At 51.8% G+C, this 10507-nt stretch overlaps 1 protein-coding gene across 3 annotated transcripts in view; it reads right to left on the bottom strand.

Moving 5' to 3' along the window:
- The window catches only part of ALPL (alkaline phosphatase, biomineralization associated), an 85458-nt gene extending 75247 nt beyond the window's left edge, over positions 1–10211 (bottom strand). For 2 of the 3 annotated variants that reach the window (XM_034753430.1, XM_034753431.1), the window contains exon 1: positions 10072–10211. The gene's annotated coding sequence lies outside the window, so the exon portion shown is untranslated. Of the gene's footprint in view, positions 1–9294; positions 9587–10071 lie in introns of those variants that run through there. The other variant, XM_034753432.1, reaches the window with a different exon arrangement.
- Positions 10212–10507: the final 296 nt, after the last annotated feature.

Genomic DNA, 10507 nt, shown 5'->3' on the forward strand with positions numbered 1-10507 from the left:
CCCCCCCCCCCCCCCCCCAACTGAGAGTGACATTAACAAGGATGTCAAATGGCCCCTAATCCCACAGAGTGAATAGCTAAATTTAAACTGTTCTTATGCAGGCAGCAGACGTCCTGGGGAGGCTTCTCCCTCAGCCAGTCTCCCTGCTCCAAGCTAGAGGGGAGCCACTGCAGCCCCTGCTGAGTGCAAGGAGTTGGGGGAACACGGAGCCTAAGTGTTGGCAGCCTGGCTGGAGGAGGGAGGAGAGAAACTGATGTGACAGTGAGTTTTCCCTTTCCAAGCTTTTATTAGCTTGGAGTTTAAACTGTTTTTTTTTTTTTAATGCAGCCAAAAGAGGTGAAAGTAAGCCAGTACTGAATGCTCCACTTATTTGCCAGTATGCTGCTGAACTTTTTTTTAACTGGTACTCCGTACAGGCCCATACCAGCTTACTTTCACCTCTGCTGACCTCCCCATCTAGGCTTTGGGAGGGGAAGAGGGCAGGAAAACAGGAACTGGGTTGTCACCGGGGGTTCTTTAACTCTCTCCTGCTGGGGAATGTGTGTGTTTGAACTGTTAGACATATTTGCTTAAAGGTATTTTCAATTAAATTATCAAAATAATTGAAATTAGCCTGCTTATGTGGTGTTATTTTGACAAATAAAATTTGCAAATTTTTAAATAGTGTGCAGAATGTTTATTTTTTTGGTGTAGAATGCCCTCCCCCCGGAGTACTTCTAGGGACCCTGAGGGGAAAAGCTACAAACTCAGCAACTCACTGCAGTAACCTGGTCCATCTTGTTGGACTCCAGATCTTTATCCAGTGCCTTCAGGATGAGGGGAAAGCAGGGAGGGGTATGCAGGAGAGGAAAGGCTAGGATATTTTTATAGGTTTATAAATTAAGTTTGGGGGGGGGGGTGCACACTTGTAAAACTAGGAGTTTCCACCTTAATAAAGGGCACCATCACTAAGCCATCTTTGGACATCCTGGTATGATAGTCTGGAGTTGTCATATTTGATGCATGTATGTGAATGTAGTCATGAATTTAATTCCTGTGTGTTAAGGAGAGATGCCAACGCCCCCTTCAGGAAAGAACAGCCTAGCAAACTTTGTAAGGAAGTGAAGTGGACAACTGATGTGCAAAAAGACTGGGTTCTGCCACACCAGGGAGATGTGTCTTCTAATGACTTTGACCTGAGATTGTATGCAAAAAAGGCATAATAGCCTCAAAGGAATCCTTACGTCAGCTAAGAGGAAGTCTAATGCATGACAAATACACTTCCACTGAAACTGCTAATTAGATAATAGCTTCCTTTTCAGCTCCACCTAAGCTATCCTCTGCCACCTCAGAATCTTCTCTGTGCTAGTCACCCAACACTCCAAACTTCTGAGCTAGCATTGTGCTCTGGGAATCAAGTATTCTTCAAGGGAGTGTCTCCACTACAGCAGGACTCCTGCTGGATCCTTCTCATTTCCAGAGAACAGTGAGCTCTTTTATGCAGATGTATATGGAAACCATGCCTCAAAACAGGGACCTGTTTGGGGTTATCCTTCACATCCCAGGAGGGTTACACACATTTCCCTCAGAGAGAAAGATCAGTACTGAACTGAGCTGTCCCACTGAGCTCAGCACCTTCCTCAGGCATTTTTGGAGGGGATGGGGTTAGGGTGAGGCAGGCTGTTGGCAAAGAGGGCAAGTAAGACTTGCTCAGATGGGATTGTGAGGATATGCACGGTGAGTGTCACCTCCTCAGTATGTTGGTCTGATACCATCAGCCTTGCAGGTGGTAACAGAGTAAGAGGAGACATAGGAAGAAGCTGGAAAGGGTGGAGGGAGTCTACAGGCCCATGCAATCCCTGTCCCCAAAACTCAACCCTCCTCCATATGCTTTATGCAGTTGGATTCAAGGCCAGCTGAGGTCATCTAATCTGACCTCCTGCCAGAGAATCTCACCCAGATCCGTTGCAATTGTTTTCAAACAGCAAGGCACTGGCCAGTGTTGACAGTCAATGCAACAGGAACCAAGCAGTCAAAGAATATCAGGGTTGGAAGGGACCTCAGGAGGTCATCTAGTCCAACCCCCAAAGGATCTTGGGGCCCCATGTTCAAACATTCAGCCCCCAGCATGACTTTTGGGGCCAGGCCTGCAAGAAGGCTCTGCATGTTGGGTGCTGAACTCTTCTGAAGTTGCTCCAGGGCTCTGAGCAGAGAAAGTAGAAGCAACTTGAAATGCCTTTTGGTTTTAAGATGGCTAGATTGCAAATAGCTCCTAGTGTTTGCTTGTTGCAAACTCTTGCAATTTGGGGCATTTTTTTCAGAAGATTCCAACTCCTGGAGTCACAGGCTACATGTACACTAAGAGCTAAAGATCTGATTCTCAGGATTGTACATACACTCATGTTATCCTGAGTAGAGATAGCAAGGCAGCTGCAGTCACATGGGTCGTAGCAGCAGAGGCAGGGGTTAGCCATGCCGAGTACAACACTATGCTACTGCAGCTATGCTGCTATTTACATTCATGCTAGCTTGAGGAGAGTTAATGCAAATGTGTACAGGAGCAGGACAAAAAACAAAGGAATGAGACCTCTAGCTAGTAAAGTCGACAGATTCATAATGGGATCATTATGGTTACATCTACTCTGTAGGTCTAGTGTGTGGGTGTTTTTACCCAGACCCACTTACCAGCCATACACAAAACCCTCAGGCATGTTCTTTGAACCCAACCCACAGGCCACCAAGCAGCAGATGTGAGAATCTCAGCTTTCTAAAGTTTAGTTTTCATGGTGGCCAAGCAAAGGAGGCATGTTTTCAAGTTTAATGGCTCAGAAACCAGAAGCTCAATAGACAGACCCCTCCCCAACAGTAACAACCTCATGATTTTTAAAACAATCTCATTTGGGGGTGGGGGCAGATGAGGGGACTTGCAATCTTTAAATGCTTGGGCAATACTGCTGCCCCAGAACATCTTCTCAATGTTTGTGGTTCCCACTCCCACTTTCCCATTTTAAGCACAGAATTCTCTCCCCTGCTGTGGTGTGAAATCCCCCCAATCAAGGCCTGGTTCATAAACAGATTTTGTACCCATATAACTGTCATTGGGGGTGTTGTGATTTTTTTGTAGAGTCAGTTTCACTCTTTCCCTTGCAGTTAGTCAGTGTCCTCTGTAGGGCTCTGTCTAAACACAAAGTTTAGAGGATGTTGGCATAGTGAAAGCAGTACAGCAGAGCCACACCAGACTCATGCAGCTTGTGTGTTTAGACAAAGCCCCACAGAGGACATGACTAACTGCATGGAAAAGAGATACTTTATTGGGGGGGGGAAGGGGGGAACCACACACACCCACCATCACCACCACATTTTCTCTCCTACCCCTTCCTGTTCCAGTAGTGTCTGGTACAGGAACTCCTCACTTAACGTTGTAGTTATGTTCCTGAAAAATGCAACTTTAAGTGAAATGATGTTAAGCAAATCCAATTTCCCCATAAGGATTAATGTAAATGGGGGGTTAGGTTCCAAGGAAATTTTTCACCAGACAAGATTTATTATACACAAACACACTATAAGTTTTAAACAAAAAATGTAATACTGGTACATAGTGATGATGATTGAGAAGCTTGGTTGAGGTGGAGGAGTTGGAGGGTGGGATATTTCCAGGGAATGCCTTACTGCTAAATGAACTAGCAATTGACTGAGCCCTCACCGGTTAACTCTCACACTCTACCAGGCAGCAGGAAAGGAGGGGGGGCAGACAGACACATCCTGTGTGTGAGGGGGAAAAAAAGCGTTTCCCCTTTAAGTAGCTGACCCCAGGCTTAAGTACACTGCCCTGTTAATTAAATCAGCTTGCTGAGACCTCCTGAGACCGCAGCTACTGCCCAGAAGCTTCCTCCGTAGTGTGTTCCCCCCTGCTCTAGGGAAGATGGGGTAAGTGGGGTGCAGGAGCAGGGGGAGAGGGAGACACCCTGACATTAGCCCTCCTCTTCCCCCCCCTCCTCCTGCACAGCAAGCAGGAGTCTCGGGGAGCAGCTCCAAGGCAGAGGGCAGGAGCAGCACATGGCGGGGGAGGGACACAGCTGAACTGCAGGCAGCTGCTGCACAGGGAACTTAGGGGAGTGGGGAGCTGATGGGGGGCTGCTGGTCCACCCTGGTTCCAAGCCCCCACCAGCTCGCTGCACCGGGCTGCTCTTCCTGCAAGCAATGGACAAAGCAGGAGACTGCCAAGTTAGAAGGGAGCATTTCACAACTTTAAACGAGCATGTTCCCTCCTTCATCAGCAACTTAACATTGAAACAATGCTAACCAGGATGCCTTTAAGAGAAAGAGTGGAGTGCAACTGTCAGCCAATATTATACTTTTAAAGGTGACAGTGGGGTAGATGGGTCTTCTATAGTCTGAGGCTACATGGCATTACTGCCGTCACCAGGCAGTAATGCCACTTGTAATAATTGTGTGGGTCACATTCTACTACCAGCCTTCACTTGTAGAAGTTAATTTCCTTCCAAGAAGAGACCCTCACAAATCCCAGGCTGCTTTGGCAGCAGCTGCAACATATATGCCAAGTGAAGGGCTAGGCCATGGAGACCCTTCTCTTAATCCCCAGGCTTTTGCCCACAAGCAGGATTCTCTGAAATTCTCCTGCAGCTGCAAGCACTAGTGCAGACAGCACCACAGCTCTTACCTGTGTTGTCTCTGCATCTCTCCACATTTCAGGCCATTGCATTACTTACAAATGGCTCTTGTAATGGAAATGGATCTGAGCAATGCAAGAATAACGCCAACATCTCCTGCCCTCCCCCACTGTTCTGGGGAACTCCGTGACATGTGCTTAGGCAGAGGGATTCCTCCTGTGTTGGGGCACCGAGCCCTGCACTTGCCCAGGTAGAGGGTGATTTGTGTCTCCCCTATTGGGAGCTACGGTGGCCCCTGGCACAGGCCATGGTATCTTGTACTCCTGTTGCAGTGGCCTTTAGGGTCACAACACACTATGGGGGAGTCCTTCCTTGGTCAATTCCTCCCCCCCCCCCCCCCACACACACTTCCACTCCGCCCCCTCCCTCCTGAGGCAATCTCTGCCCTGCCTCTGCTCTGAGGCTGTGCCAGAGGGGGGATGGAAATGTGGAAGAGTTGTGGCACAGAAAGCACTGGGCTAGTCAAGCCAGCTCTGTATGGATATGGACACACCCACCCATGATATGTGCAGGGCCACAGGGGCAGAGTACTCACAAATGCCACCCAAGTGTCCATCAGCAAGGCTCCTGTGCAATTCAGCTCTGCTCCTCCCTCTGCCATCACAATGTTACTAGCAGCTCCCATTCCATCACCCTCGCCCTGGTCGCTGTCCCCAAAGCTCAGGACGAAGAGTTACTTAGAAAACTCCAGTGTGCTCAGGTCAACTCAGCACTGAGGCATACCCCACTCCTTCACTGGCAGGAAGCCATCCAACCAGGTGTTCCAAGGGACACGCCAGTTCATCCTTCCCTATTCACTGACACATGCAGCCAAGCTGGGCCAGGCACTGCTCAGAGGCCAGGGCTTTGGGGAGTTCCAGCATTTCCTGCCATTGCGCTGACCCAGTGTAACAGCTTGGAGGAGATTGCACCAGAGGCTGCTTGCTAATGCTGAAGGGTTTCCTGTTGCTTTAGCAATCACAGGGTATATTGCTGCAGATTCACCTGCAAAATCCTCCCATGGCCCATTCTCCCCCATCCCACAATCCACAGAGATCCATTTCATCCAGTCACACCACAAGCATGTTCCACTGAGCCATCTCCACAGCTTCCCCTGGCCTGGGGAAGTGCTCAGCCCAAGGAGCTGTGCTTCCATGCCCCTGACCCTCTGACTGCCAGCAGGGTGGATTCACCAAGACCTTGGCTACTCTACAGGTTACTTTGGTAGAACTTGCATCACTCAGGATGTGATTAATCCACCCCCTTTAGCAACATAAATTACATGAACTTAACTGCCAGTTTAGACAGCACTACCTCAGCAGGAGAGCTTCTCCTGCCAGCATAGCTACTGCCTCTGAGGCAGTAGCTAAGCAGACAGGCGAGCTCTCTCCTGCGAGCTGGAGTGTCTCCACCACAAGCGCTACAGCAGCACAGCTCCACCAAGGAAACTGAAAACATTTCTGGGAGGAGAAGGCTATTTATTTCCTTTTGAGCAACTCATATGAAGCAGGCTTTAGGGCCCTGAGAGATCCTGCATTTGCCATTCAGTTTAAAGCAGTGCATGTACCCAAAGCACCCTCCCAGTTTGGAAAACTGGATCCTAATGACACTGCATGGATTCTTTAATTATGTGCTTATTAACGCAGCTCTTCCTGAAGTGGACATGTTCCAAAGGCATGAGCATATCATGCCAGTGGTGTTTGGAGATCCCATGGGCAGCAGGAAGTTGGCACCCTGTCAGCTCAGGGACCCTGAGAGACCACCCCCAATGGTCTGGGGCAGCTCTAGCTTTTTTGCTGCCCCAAGCACAGCAGGCAGGCTGCCTTCAGTGGCATGGCTGCGGGAGGTACGCTGGTCCTACAGATTTGGCGGCATGCCTGTGGGAAGTCTGTCGGACCCACAGCTCCGGCGTACCCACCACCCAATTGCCGCCAAATCCACGGGACCAGCGGACCTCCCGCAGGCAAGCTGCCGAAGGCAGCCTGCCTGTCCCCCTCGCAAGGACCGGCAGGCTGCCCCCTGTGGCTTGCCACCCCAGGCACGTGCTTGGAGCACTGGTGCCGCTGCTGGTCTGGGGGCCCCTGAATGACAGAATGTGGGAGATCTCCATCATCAGGAAGCAAGGAAAACATGGCATACAGGGTTTTCCCTCCTGGCTGCTTTCCAAGAGAAACTAACATTATGCTAAAAGCCAGCCACACCTGGAGAGTTTTCACATGGGACTAAGGTGATTCAGCAAAGCTGGGACAGAGATGGGGTTAGGATTGGAGCTGGAGGGCTGCAGCTCAGGAACTAAGAGCATTGGCAGAGCTGGGAAGGTGTGGGGGAAGCCAGTTGGGGCTCAGCTGCCCTGGCAAAGCTGGGCAGAACGGGGACCCACCCGGCACTGGAATGGAGAAGCTAGGGCTGACTGATCTTGCAGCAGCAGTTGTATCCCACAGTCTGAGCATGCAGCTGCAGAACTGCAGACGAGGGCAGAGATCCCCTGGACCCACTTTGGATCAGCTCCTGTCTGACCCGGTGCTGAGAGGCATTGCAGCCTCCTGGTCTCCAGGAGGTTCTAACTTACACTTAGACTGGCTGAGGGGCAGAGTCTCAAACAAATATTTGGGGGGGGGGGGGTCGTCAAGTCAGGTCAGGGCATTTTTAGAAATAAGCTCCTCCCACCTCCACTCTTAAGATTTAATTTGAGTCATTGATTTTTAAAAATGCATGTCACTGCAACATCTGGTGCCTCACAGATTCAGCACAGCCTCACGTTAAATTGACTGCCCACAAAGGACAGTGCCGAGAGCCCCCCCCCGCCACAGACCAGATGAAATAACCCAGCCAGGATGCACAGTGCACTGCCCTCTAAAGATCAGCAAGCTGGGGTGCTGGTGGGAACAGTTAGAGATAAGCTGTTCTGACTAGCATTGCTCTCAGAAGCAGCAGAAGTCAGTCCATTGAAGTCAATGGACGCCCAGCAGTGAGATCAGAATGAGGCCTCCTACCACCACAGCCTGACAGCATAAGCACCTTTCCAGGTAAAGGGGTGCAGAGAGGCATGTGACCTGCACTTCCCTGGCTGGCTGCTGGGAATGACACTGCAGACATTAACAACTTGTACTGCAAGTTCTTCGGTGCAGGCACCTTCTCTTCCTATATAGCCTAGCACAGTACTACAACACAATCAATATGAGAACACACTGTATGTATCCCGCCAAATGGGAAACCTGTGCAATGCAGGGGAACAAGCCTTGTCTCAAGGGCTAGAGGGCCTGATTTTGATCTCACTGCCTCAAGTCAAGGATAACTACTGTCAACAATGGAGTTGCACTGGTATGAGCCACGTCAGAATCCAGCCTGTGTGGGGCAGATTTCCTTAAAGTACTCAGGCTCCCATTTAGGCCCCTAAAGAAGTGCCAGCTTTCCCAAAGCCAGCAGCTCCCTTTGGGAGAGACATTGCCCAGAACTCAGCATGCAATGTGGCAAGTTCTTTGGAAAAATGTGCTCTTTTCCAAAGAGCTTTCAAACCATGTGACCCATGACAAATATGGGGCCCCATTACACATGCAGCTCATGGTACTGACCAGCCAGCACAGAAACCTGCCAGAAGTCAGATGGTAAGAGCCAGCCATGAGTGGTGGGAGTGCGAGAGCTGGCTAATGGCCATGTCTGCTGGAGCAGGGTTGGCTGTTGTAGGAAACCCCTGGATCATTCAGGAGGCTTTAGCTGGGAGGGAAGGGGTTGTCCCTTGGCAGCAGCAATTTTGCCTGCCTTAGGATCAGGCTGAGGCTTTGAATGACTATCTGGGAGGTCTCTGGCTAGGAATCTCAGTAGGGGAATTTCTTATGAGTCATCTGCAGAGCCAGGAAGGGGGAACCTCTTGCATAAAGTGTATATCCCCCCCATTCACCCACAGGTCCCCTAAACTGCATGGCGTTGGACCTGGGACTGCTCTGCATGGGCCAAGACACTGACATGGGAGCCTAGCCTCAAAGAGCAAGGCACAGGATTCTAAGGGCAGTACTAACAGATAAGCAGGAAATGCCCATGCTCTCCTTAGTGCTGCATTTCTCCAGTCCATACCCTGCTGTGCCCAGAGCCCTGATAGATCTGGCCATAGTGGGGTTCCCAGAGATCTCCCCTATCTGGGCCTCATCCACACAGCCCTCTAGCTGGACTGGAACTGTTCCAACTGGCATCTGAAGATAAGTCCCGCTCATCCTCCAGGGCCAAACTCCCTCCAATCAGTCTCTGTGGGGACTGGGTCACCAACCAACCTCCCACCCCAGATAGAGAGAACTGTAAGGGGCATCAGTTACTGGTGAGAGGCTGGCACAGTGCATTAGCACGCAATCCCCAGCCTTAGTAGTTCCCTTCTGCATCCTGGCATCCTCTCCCCCAGGGGTGGTTTCCTTGGAGCATCTGCCCCAATTCTGCAGAGGCTATTTTGCCATTAGATCTTGTCATGGGGGGGTGACAGTCCTGGCATTTCTGGGAGCCCATTTCAAGCCTGAAGACCACCCAGCTCCTTGCAAACCCACTGGCTGGCATGTGAACCCATCTGGGACACATTCCAGCAGCTCTGAGCCAGAACCTCCTCTGGGAGCAGAGCTAACTGCAAATCACACCCTGTTAACAGCCCAACTTCTCTACCAACCTTTTCTCCACGCAAAGGGGGGCAGCCCAGCACCCTGGGAGGAGACCAACAGCACCAAAGCAGTGTCCAAACAGGCTGGGGATCGCGCACAAGAACTTCCACTAACCCCTTAGCTCTCCAGAGGGCCAGTACTGGGAGAGGGCTTTTAAGGGCAACCTGGCACCCACTCACAGCCACAAGCCTCCGGCATCTCTCCCTCCAGATCAGGTCAGTAGCAACTGGTGTTTAGTTGCAAGATTCCCCAGCACGGCCACAGAGGGCAGCCGCCGGAGGAGGGAGTGAAGGGGGTGATCCCCACACACGGCGGATGCTGCAGTCCCACTGCGAACTCCCAGACTCCTATTTCCAGCGCAGAGCCCGCCCCCGTTCTGCTGGGGGGCCGCCGCTGCCCCCTCGTGCACACCACACCCCCGTCCCAGCCAGGAGGGTTCAAACCCAAAGTGGAGGGGGGGTTGAAAAGAAGCCTCGGAACAGATTCAGTCCCCACCAGCGAGTGACTGAGATGGACGGATTCCCTGGAAACTCGGTCTTGGCGCCTGGCCTGAGAAGCAACTCCCCGGGCAGCAAAGCCCGCCGGAGAATTCCCGTCGGAAGTTCTGCTCTCGGAGACGCGGCTGCAGAGCCAAGCGGGGCCCTTGGCGCAGCGAACAGCTGATGGGGAGCGCGCGGGGGGAGGGTCTCGGCTATTAATCAAACGCCTCCCAGCCCTGCGCTAGCCAAGCGGCCAGAGCCGCTGCCGCGGGCCGGAGCGAAGCCGCACCAGGGCCGGGCTCCTACCTGCAGGGTTCACACGGCGGCGCTGCGAAACACACCAACTTCCAGCCTCAGCTCCAGGGAGTCTCCGCCGGGCGTACACTGGAGCCGGGAGTCCCGGCCGGCTATTTAAAGCCCCGGGGAGATAATCGCAGGCTCTGCTCCTCCTCCCCCCCCCCCTTGATTAGCAGCACATCAAAGGACACAGCGCACACGGCTGCCCCCTGCTGGGCCTGGCTGGGCAGGCTCCAAAGGGGCAGACATCCCGGCGTCTGCACGTGGCCCTTTACTCTGCCCTGTTCCTGCAATAGGTCCCCCAGGGATTTCCCCAACCCCCCCCCCCCCCCCCAGTTAGCAGTGTTGCCAATGGCCATTTGAATTGAAATTGAAAGTTTATAAAAGCATACGCAGTATGTGATGCAATACTGAGAAAGCATAATGGGCTGGAAAAGTCTGAACA

The sequence above is a fragment of the Trachemys scripta genome, chromosome 19 (assembly GCF_013100865.1).
Source record: "Trachemys scripta elegans isolate TJP31775 chromosome 19, CAS_Tse_1.0, whole genome shotgun sequence".
In the NCBI taxonomy this organism is placed as follows: domain Eukaryota; kingdom Metazoa; phylum Chordata; order Testudines; family Emydidae; genus Trachemys; species Trachemys scripta.